Source organism: Cavia porcellus, unplaced genomic scaffold, assembly GCF_034190915.1.
Source record: "Cavia porcellus strain 051 isolate PalLab524CR breed Dunkin Hartley unplaced genomic scaffold, mCavPor4.1 scaffold_33, whole genome shotgun sequence".
Lineage (NCBI taxonomy): Eukaryota > Metazoa > Chordata > Mammalia > Rodentia > Caviidae > Cavia > Cavia porcellus.
The window spans coordinates 33119272-33130562 of NW_026947516.1; the positions used below are offsets into that span (position 1 = coordinate 33119272).

Sequence of the window (11291 nt, forward strand, 5' to 3'; positions counted from 1 at the left end):
CTAACATGCTTGTTTGTGCCATAGAACAATAGGAGGTAGCTACTTTGGGTAGTATAAACTCGGTAGTTTGTGTAAAATTGTTGGTTTAATGAGCCAATGGTATTTTCCTTTTTATGACTAAACTCACTTTTATATCTCACTGATGAGTTTTCTGGTACCTAAATGTAAAGCCAGAACTGTTTACATATTCATCATTCATTTTTCTCAGCCAGAAATTCCTTATGTTTTCTCAATGCAGTACGACTGAGAGAAAAACCAAACCAAAGGATCAGCAACTTCTGCACTGCCAATTTTATTGAAAATGCATACGTAAGTAGAGAAGCACACAAATTATAATTGTATATCTCAATGAATTTTAATAAAGTGAATATAACTATATAACCAAGATTCATAAAAAGATACAAGCCATTATCTAAGTTTCCCATCTAATGCTTCCTGTCTAGTATAAGCACTATCTGAACTTCTAACAGCATTTATTAATTTCTCTGTGTTTAAATTTTGTAGAAATAAAAATAATCCTCAGTGTGTTCTTTTTAAGCCAAGCTTCATACACTGATCATTTTGCTTGTGAAATTTGCCTCACAGTTGTGAGTAGTTACATTTGTTCTCCCTGCTCTCTAGTATTCTACTATGTGAGTCTATCATGACATATTTACCCATTCTACTGTTGATGGGAGTCTAGATGTTTTGCAGGGTGGGGCTATAAGAAATATGGCTCATATGAACATTCTTTTCCAGGTCTTTTGGCACGCAATTTTTTTGAACTATATCCCTCTGGTTATAAGAAGAAAAAATTAAAAAGAAAATGTAAGTATTCATGTGAAAAAGCTAGTCTAGGATGCCACTGTTGTTTGGGACTTGCTATGTGACCAATTATATTTTGAACATAAACAACTCCCTCTGCCACGGTACTTTCCCTCAACAACCCAAACTCATTGAGTTAGCAAAATGGCCCCAAGACACTCCTTTTCACATCTGAGAATCAACCACATTGCAGCAAGGGATAAAGGCAAAACTTAGAATAAATATATGCAAGTTTAAAGCCATATAGAACAGCACAGCCAAAAACTCTCATTAAAATTACTCATGGACAAAAGAGATTTGCACTAATTAAAATGCCTAGTCACTGTAGAGTAGGCTAAGAGGAAAGATTGACTTAGTACTAAATGGCTTCATTTTATGGCTTTTCATCAAACTTTTGAAATATTTTCAGTTAAGAAAATGAAACAAAGATGAAAAAACCTCATAGGGAAACAGATAAAATACTGCAGACCTAAGGATATCCATTATCATCATTGTGGCAGCATTTTCTATCACAATTATGAATTTAGGTAATTTGTATCGCACTTGTTAAGGGACAATTGAGCAGGTGCCATTTTATGAGATACTAATTCTGCAGTGATTCCCAAGTGAAGGATCCACACAAGGGTCAATTATTATGAGTCTAATAGAAATGGTCTGAATGAGAAAAATGCAAAGTAGCATTAATCTCCTCATTGCTCCCTTGAGCAGAGTTCAACTGTCAATTTTAGTCCTGAAGACCTTGGAGACCACCAGCATGACCAGAAGCATTTTGGATTTGTTACATCAAGGGCAGAGTGAGCTGAATATTTTTAATACACTTTTGAAAAACCGGTTTCTAATTTTAAAATTTATAAAACTATATAAAGGAAAATAAGATGAAATATGATCCCTAAATTAAAATATAAACTGACTCTTTCAGCACATTATCCTGAGGTTATAACCTTCAAATTTAAAATTATTCATACTTAAAATCCAACATTCTGCTTCTCTGACTTGTACTGCAGTATTTATGTAAGTAATAATGGGAAATTTTATTCAGGCAATATGGGATTTATATTCTCTTTCTCAGGAAAATCTTACAAATCATGAATCCTAAAAGCTGAAACAATGCACATGAAATATTTAGATTCATCATTATACACTTGAGATTGAATAAGGTTAGGTTTTATCTAATATATGTATGTGCTATTCCTGTATAGCACCATTTGCCACAGGTAGATAGGGCTATAGGTATGTGAAGAAAAAAAAAAAAGAAATGATGAGAGATATGTATTAATGACTAAAGACCTATAATGTACAAGGTAACAAACTCAGTATTTTATATATGTCATAGCTCACTTAGTCATTTCAATAATGTTTCAAGTCACAATTTTTAGGCTCTTTGCAGATTAGAAAGCTGAGACATATCAACGTTAAATATGTTAATCACTTTAACCACTTAGTGAATAATGGATTCAAGAATCAAAGCTATGTTACCTACCTACAACACATTTCCACTACTTTCTCTTCCAAAGTACTGATTGTCTGACAGCTAATATTTTTAATGACTTGTAGAAAAGATTGAAATAAAGAAGTTAACATTTTCCTTCCAGTGAACAAAATAGTTCTCTAAATTCACGGTCATTTTCTCTTTACTGTAGTCCATTTGTGTGGCTATACCAAAACACATGAGAATGAGTGGTTTTTAGAAATAGAAATCTGTTTTCTCACAATTTGGGAACCTGGAAGTCCAAGATCAAGGCATTGGAAGGTCGGTTTGATTTGGTTGTGTAGTGAGGGTTGCTGTGTTTTCCTAAGTTAATATCTTGTTATTTTATTTTCTAAAAAGGAAGAATGTCATCTTCTCATCACAGAAGGCAGAAAGGTGAATGAGAGGTGAATGCGACATGAAACTCTCTTTTACAGTGAATTTTATTCTATTTGGGACAGGTAGGGAGCCAGAATCACACATTAAAAGCCAATGTTTTATTCACATTGGTCATCAACTTTCAGGACCTGGATTTTGAAGGGGATGTATTCAAATCAAAGAAAACTTAAAACAGCTTCAACACTGGCAAGGGTTTTTGTTTGTTGTGATTTTGTTTAGTTTTGTTTTCAGTTAATCTAGGGAATGTTCCCCCCTCCCCGAATTTATAGTTATGGATGCCAGGACAACAAACATGGCTTAACCAGTAACTATAAACTAACTCTGGTTGTAGGTCAAGCTGATAAACAAAAAGAATAAGAATGCTAATTTTTTTCTTTTCCAGGTAAATTCTGGCTTAAAATTGAAATAGTCCACATCCCTGCTCCCTCACTTCTTATCCCTAGTATACTGTTTTTCCTTTATCTAATTGCCTGTATTTCTAAAACATTTTCCATGCTACTTCCAGAGATCTTGAGACTTATAAAATGCAAATATGACCATGTCACTGCTCTCTGAAACACTTTTTAGAGACTCCACGAAGAATTACATCAATGTTCATGTTGCTTATATTGGCACAGAAGAATTGGAAGCCTTGCCTGGTCTTGCCTCTCTCTCCTGTTCTCCTTTCTTCACATCATTGACTCTGGGCATTCTAAAGTGTTCTAAATATTTCAGAATATCCCAGAATGTGATGATACTTCATACACCCACATTGTTGCCCAGGAAGTTTTATCGCCAGGAATGCCCTTCCTTCCCTTTCTTAGCCTAAGTAAATCCAACCGTTTTTCATAGTTGAGCTCCAATATTAACTCCTCTAGAAAACAATGTCTGATTTGTATGCCCTGATATGTATGCAAATATGATAAAATTGTACAGATGAATTGCACAAATTTAGTTGACTGAATTTTACATTACATGGTAAACTTCTAGAAAAGCAGGGAAGATTAAATCATGTGAGCAAAGCACAGTGTTTATCTTATGGTGAGTATTGGATAAATGTTAGCTGTCACTGTAATGAGAACATTAACCATTTATTTGATAGTCTTCCTCAAAGTGTAATAATAATTATGAATAATTTTCATAGTGCTTTAAAGGACATTTACATTTGTCAAATATATCACAATAACTCTCAGCAAGAATTAAATATCTAATAGAGAAAAATAAGTAAGATACTTTCTAGTATCCGCCTTCCATTTCATAGATTTAAGAATTTATAGAATTGAGGCATTGTAACATCAACTGTATCAATTTGGGTTTGAACATGGAAACGGAACACAAATCAGGGTATTTGTTATATGGATTATGTCTCATGTAGTTGTGAGAGCTGGTGAAGTAGTCTATATAAGGCAGCTGCTTTCATGTCTACTGGTGAGTCTGAAACAATGAAAGTCAGCAAAACAAGCAAAGCTGGACCTCAATGGAGGGAGAAGACACACTGGAACCTTCGCAATGAACTAGAACCTGCCACATTCACCCTCTGATTGCAAGGATGATAATATAAGAGGCCATATAGAGGCAGGACTGTCCTTTGCTATGGAACAGTACATAGGCCTGGATAAAAACTTGAAGAGACTTAAGGGTAAGATCTAGTGTGCACTTGGATTGAAGGCTGATTGTGGACAGGACAAACAGGATGAACCAGGAGGTAGGAGGTAATGTGTGAGAGCCATAGCAGGACATTGGTCTTGGCACTGCTCTTCCAAGCATAAAGTCTCCGCCTTCTAAATTGGATGGCCTTTTCTCTATTGACCAGCTCTAATTCAAGAAAAAGGAATATTGGAATTGCAGTCCCAGCTTAAGTAAACTGGCAAAGTTAAAATATGCAATGTTAAGTAACAACTCGTAGATATACACTTGAAAAATTGGCCCCACCAAAGTAATCCTTCCACTAGATTACTCTTCCATAAATGGTAGTATAAACTACCACGATGACAATAACACAAATTTTCTTTTGGACAGATTAAGTTTTAAAATTTTGAAAGTAAACATCAAATCAATAGAGTGTTGTAAAAATCCCAATCTTTCTGGTAATTCTGATGGAGCTTGTTTTTGCACTAGCAACTTTTTGAAATAGTGAATATAGAATCATTTAGGCCTACTCTCTTTATTCAATATCATATAAGTGTTGTAAAAGTTTGGCTTCATACAAATCTCTGAAATATTCTACAGCTCTATAGAATAGGGAGTGTTATTTTCAGAGTTCTTATCCTTTGGGAAAAATTTATGAATTTTTCAGTTTTAGCTAAAATCATGCAAAACTATTTGTTGGCTTGGAGGCATTTGGTCTCCCAGAGTTGGCCTAATCTAAGACTACAAAACTTATTTTTTGTTTCAGTTTTATGAAAACTATTTCAACCTTCCAAGCTTAGTACTTAGTAAGAAAATTTCGCCCATAGGAGAACGTGGATTTCTATGTAACCTGTGATTTAAATAGCTTCATGCAAATGTTGCATATACCTACAAGTGCTAAAAAATGTAGTGAACAGAATATTCAATTGAAAGCAGTGTGATTTTTGAAGAACTACTTCAGGGTAGAACTGCCAAACGTTTGGGGCTTTGTTTCTGCTCAGATATCTTTGGGTTCTTACTACATAGCCTCCGCTAACATAAAGGCTCCAATAAGTTTTCATTGTGATAATTACTAACTTATGCCAAGCTGTACTGTCTCATTCCTTTTTAAATCCATTTCATATTAATCATATTTTACTTTAAGTGTTATTTTTAATCATTTTTCTTTAGGTCTTTCCACAGCTCTTTTTTACCTTTCTTATAGATGATTTAGCTTAAAACCATGAGTAAGTTGGGTCTCATAATACTGTGTACTGTGTATACCTTATAAGGTACTGATTATTTTTAATTTTCTTTTTGAAGGAAAGTCAAAGTCTTTTAAGCATGTGTGGGGCTATTTTCTCCCATGACAAATGGACGATTTCAAGAATCTTAATCCTTCATTCCTGTCTGAGCTTTCATTTAAAGGATCTTGGTCATGCAGGCCAAACTGTCTGTGATACAGCAGGATTAGCCAATAGAGCATACTGGTCCAAGCAAGGTGGCTCAGCCTCCATTAGTGAATGGTGATCTTAGAAACTTCAGTGTGAGGATGAGAATTGGCTTCTTAGCCCAGTTTGAGGTCATTGTTTTCTTTCTTTCCTTCTTCTGTTGTTTCTTTCATTCATCTTTCTTTCTTTTTTTCAATTTGAGAAACCAGAAGTCAGGAGTATCTCTGGAATGATGAACCTTTTTGTGCATCTGGAATATCTCTATGTGGAGATTAACTCACCTCTTAGCATGCAGCATTGTTTTCCTTCTGGGACTAGTTTTGTCTGGCATTCTTGTTAGTTCTAGCTTTGCTATTAAGCGAAACAAGAATATTAACTGATGATAGTCTAACACACCATGCTCCTCAAAGATGTTTTAATCGAGTAACATGATCTTTAATATTAGGAAGAGACAGTGGTTAAAACTATGGATTTAGAGTCAGAGAGATGAGATATTAACTGGCCTGTGGCTCTGTCACTTACTGGCTGTGACACCTTGTAAAATTATTGTCTTTGAATCTGATTTTCTTAATGATATTACATAAGCAATACATCAAACTCTTATTGTGAGCATCAAACAAAATATTAGTGGATATGATGATTAACAGACTATAATTAGAGCAAACCATAAATTGATAGGTGTTACTCTTTCTAATATTGTCTTGCAGAGGTGAAGTTATAATCACACTTGATTGGAAGAAGTTTGAATCAGGAAGTCTAGACTCATATTTTCTGAATTTATCCAGTCATCACAGTTTACTCATGGTTTGACTTAGAGAAAAGTTTCTATGTTTTTCTCTACTCATTTCTGAATTGGGCAGAATAGCAACTTCTTAATGGCACTTTTAAAATTAAATAACAGCGTAGTTAAGAGTGGTCTATGATATAATAATTGCACAATAAAGTTCACTCCCTTCTTATTATGTGCCAGAATAAGCTATATGCATGTATACAAATCTGTTTTCAATATGTGCATTTTAATTTTCTAGAAACTCTGGAAGAAATCCTCTAATTTGTGGTAACAAGGTATGAGGAATGAAGCTCTAAGCAATAAGTTGGACAAATTTTTTAATAAAACAAAAATTGGTTACTCTTTCATAATGTTATGGTTTGTGTTCAGATGGCTCCGCAAGCCTCATGCAATCATGGAAGTGGCTGAATCTAGCATTTATGATTTGCTTGCTGTCCAGTGCTTAGATTTGTGGTGTGAGTGCTGCACTCACCTAGGGGAGGAGAGCCAGCACACAATGGAAGGGGAGATAAGGAGGTACATTTTTCCCTTCTTTTGTCCTCTAGTTCTTGCTGTTTGTGGCTGCATGAATGGTCCCCTCAGTCATGCCACTCTGCCTTGCAGCCAGCTGAGTATGTATGGAAACCTCCAAAAAAAAAAAACTGTAAGCTAAACAAATCTTTCCTTGCTTCACTTTGGGAATCAGGTATTTTGTCTCAGTAACTAATGAAAAATAACCAAAATACACACCATACATGCTTTTCCAACCTTGATTTACAGGTTATTTTAGGATATATGACATTTAAGTGGGGATGTTTCTACGTAAGTTTCCATGAATTTCAGGAAAAGGAAAAGAAAAATTGAAAGTAAAATTAGAGATCACTGACTGCATATAACAATAGTGGGAGATTTGTTTAAGAATGCAGAATCTCAGGTGTGTTGAAGCAAGCCTGTAATTTTAGTACTCTGCATGCTGAGGCAGGAGGATCACCATGAGTTCAAGGGAAGCCTAGCCTACAAAAGTGAATTTTGGACCAGCATAGACTGCATAGAGGGACCCTATGTCAACAGGACAAGACAAGGCAAGACAAGACGAAACCGGCCAAACAAGAATACAGAACCTCCATTTTCATCTTAGCATGTCTAGGTGAATAAAGATCCTATCTCCAAATTAACATTTTTAAAAAATGTAGCCATTTTCAGGGACCTTAATGACTTCAATGACATGTCTTTAAGGCTTGTAACATGGCATTATTATCTCCAGCTTTTGGTACATTTCTGCACAAACACATACAGATAAGCAAATTCATCGCTGGCTTCCAAATTAACATTTTCATTTCCAGGTTATTCTGATACTCCATTTCAAGAATTATGAACATGAGAACTTTTAAGGTAGGGCATAAATTTCCATTTCTAGAAATTCAAACTCTAAATCTGTGATCTTACTTACTATTTTATTCTAAACTTAGGGAATGTGCCAATTATTTGTGAACAAATGTATGTGCAAGAATGGTTGCTATGGATAAAAGTGAAAGTTAAGCAGTAGGATAAATGTCCAAAAATAAGGGATTTATTAAAAATTAGGTAAATTATATCCCCATGATGGAGTTTGAAATTGTCTTTAAAATTAAGAAAAATTTTGCTTGTTTATAATTTTGAGGTAAATAAGTAGAAACCAGGTAAGATAAATACAATGTGATTCCATTTTTGTCAAAAACTATATGTATAAAGGCTAAATCAATTTACCAAAGACCATCGACCAAAGTATTATTGTACATAATCCTGTATGGTAGGTTATGAGTAATTTTACAAGTTTTTTTTTTCATTCTTGTGCTTCAGAATTTTCATTATGTAAAGTCTTGTAGCTTCGTGAATAGGAAATTTAAAAAAAAATACCTGTTTAGAATTTACAAAGTCAATATATATGCACTGCTCATTAATTCAGTCTCCACTAATTATGCAAGTAGCGTAATGGGGCCTCTAAAGATGTTCATGCTTTAATTAATCCTCAAACACTGTTTATATGCTACCTTGAATGTCAGATTAAGGGTTGGTTAGAGACTCTGAGATGGGGAAATTTGCGTAGATTATCCGGTAGTCTCAACCTAATGGAATTAGTCCTTAAAAGCAGAGAACTGTGTCTGTGGTCAGAGAGAGTTGAAATGATACAAGGCTTAGAAAGCCACAATGTGAGAATAGCTGAACTTGCTTTTACTGACTGAACATGGAGCAAGGCAGATGCAAGACAAAGAATTCTGATGGTCTTTAGTAATTAGAAAAATGAAGGAAAAAGATTACCCTGAAGATTCCAGAGGATGGAATAGTTCCCGCTATACTTAGGCCATTGATATCCTTGTTAAATTTCTAACCTACAGAACTGAAAGATAATAAATTGTGTCACTTTACATTGCCAAGTTTGTGGTAATTTGTCACAGCAGCAACCAAAAACTAATACAAAAACAAAGGTAAATATTTTCCAATGTTTAATCTTTTTACTAGTGTATAGACCCTCCACCATAATCAGCAATCAAACTGCACCTCTTTTTCAACAGTGTCATTAAAATCATAAATGCTCATACTGGAAACAACTTTAGCAATCATCTAATTTAAGACTTATATCTTATACATGCAGGAATTAAGACCTGAAAATGTGTGTGACTTAGCTATGAAATATTGAAATACTTTCAGTTGCAAGCGACAAAAAAGTTAATTTCACTTTTATTTACACAATAAGTAGTTGTCTTAAAGAGCAAGAAAATAGGGTAAACTTCAAGACAGGCTATCAGAACGCTGGCCGTGATAAACTCCTTGGCTCTGAACTCCTTTGTGTGTTGTCAAGATGACTACCTCAGTATCAGACCTCAGTTCCAGAGATAGAAATCTCCAGAGTAAGAGCAGGGCTGCATTTTCTTGTGTGTCCTTTGTAACAAGAAGGTATAGCTTTTTGTAATGCACCACAGCTATATATGTTGTGACTCTGAGCATGAAATCTAGTACCAGACCAAATGAATTTGGCTGTGTAGACTTCCTTGGGCAAATCATTTAACTATTTTGTACCCTGTTTTCCAGAATCATAAAATGGAATGAATAAACTCTTCTCTACCTCATTGAGTTTTCATGAAGACTAATTGTATTATTTTGTGCATAGAGCTTAGCACTTTGCCTGGCACAAAATGAATGTAGTAAATTGTTGTGATATTGATTCAAGCATCTCTATATCTACATCCATGGGTAGTCTTTTCCACACTGGATCTGAGCTCAGTAATATGACTTGCTTCCACTTATGAAAGAATGGTGGACAAGTCACAAATAGAAACTTGAAATATCCTTTCTTATTGAGATTTGTCTGTGTTTTGCTGCTCTTGAATGCTACTGCCTATGAGGCATCCCATAATAGCCTGCTGGAAAGGAGAGACACATTGTTTCTTTTGCCCCGCTCAACAGTAAGATATAATTGAGTCTATCTACCCCAAGTCACGCAGTCACCAATCATCTCTCCAGCTGATCGCAGACACCAGAGCAAGCCCTGACTGGATTAAGCCAAACCAGCCCAAATGAGAAGGACCTCACAGCCCATCCATAGAATTGTAAGATAAGTAAATGATTATAGCTAAAAATCTTTCAGGTTTTTTTGGGGGGAGAGGGTGAGTTATATACTAAGTTATCAGTGAAAGCTAACAGATACACCAAAGTAAGCAAGCAGTTACAATCAGTCATCATTTTCTGTTGAGTCACACTGATCAATCACCAACAGAAAGTGATGAACTAAACTATCACAACAATGAGTAGTTTAAGCTAGATGTTTTCTACACTCGTTCTGTATCATTAAATGTTATGAGAAGCATTGAAAAGAAGCAGAGGTGACTCTATTGTGCAACCACAGATGAGCATATTTGATTTAGAGTAAATATGGGGAAGGAAATGGATATTGGAAGTCAATCAACCTGATCATTACACATAGGATCACACAGCTGTGATTGGATGTGTGGTAGAGTAGTGGCATTGGCAAGTTCCTCGGAGACCCTGCTTAGATTATTTTTTCTATAATGTCATGTGGTGGGAGATAGTGATACCTTTAGGCATTCACAACAATTTAATTATTGGGCATATTGTCCAACAGCAGAAGGAAATTTGTTCACACTGTTTCTTTTTGCACTGCACATATTCTGAGGCAAAATAGAAAACTTCAGATACAATTACTAAAGTGTTTTCTTTGCATGCATGCCCAGCAGCTGGTGAGTGTTCAGCATCAGATATGAGAAGTTAAGCTGAATAAACTAGAGGAAAACCTTCTAGAGAAAGCAAGCTCAGCTTTTAAAAAATTTGCTAAATTTGCCAACTCAAGAGCCCAGGACAGCTTAATAAAATTGAATAGAGGAAAACCAATTAAACACTTTGAACTGCTATTCTGGGGCTCACCAAAACAACACAAATCAAAGGAAGAAATATTCAATTATTAGTAGCAGCTGGAATTTTGTATTTTTTTTCTAAATTAGGTAAAGTTGCCCGATCTTGCTGCTGTTTCCCAGTGGAGCAAAATGATGATGTTTTTCTTCTCCAGAAAGCCTTTCACACTAATGTTCAGAGAAACCCTAATAATCTAATGTATAACTCTGAGAAGCCCCTTCTCTTTTCAAAGGCTTTCTGAGTCTGAGGGCTTATCATCATCCTTGACCTGGTAGACAAAGTCTCTTGCAATGAGACACTGTCCCGTGCATTTCTTACTCTATTACTCTTCTTATGTTGTAACAGTTCTTGACAAAGTCTGAGGTTTGTTTTCTCCTAAGAAATTCTGTGCCCTGCTGTTACTTTT

General features: G+C 35.2%; 1 non-coding gene across 1 annotated transcript; it reads right to left on the bottom strand.

Moving 5' to 3' along the window:
• Positions 1-7663: 7663 nt before the first annotated feature.
• Positions 7664-7797, bottom strand: LOC111755423 (small nucleolar RNA SNORA33). Its single transcript, XR_002789977.1, has one exon. It is a non-coding gene; the product is annotated as a small nucleolar RNA SNORA33 (small nucleolar RNA).
• Positions 7798-11291: the final 3494 nt, after the last annotated feature.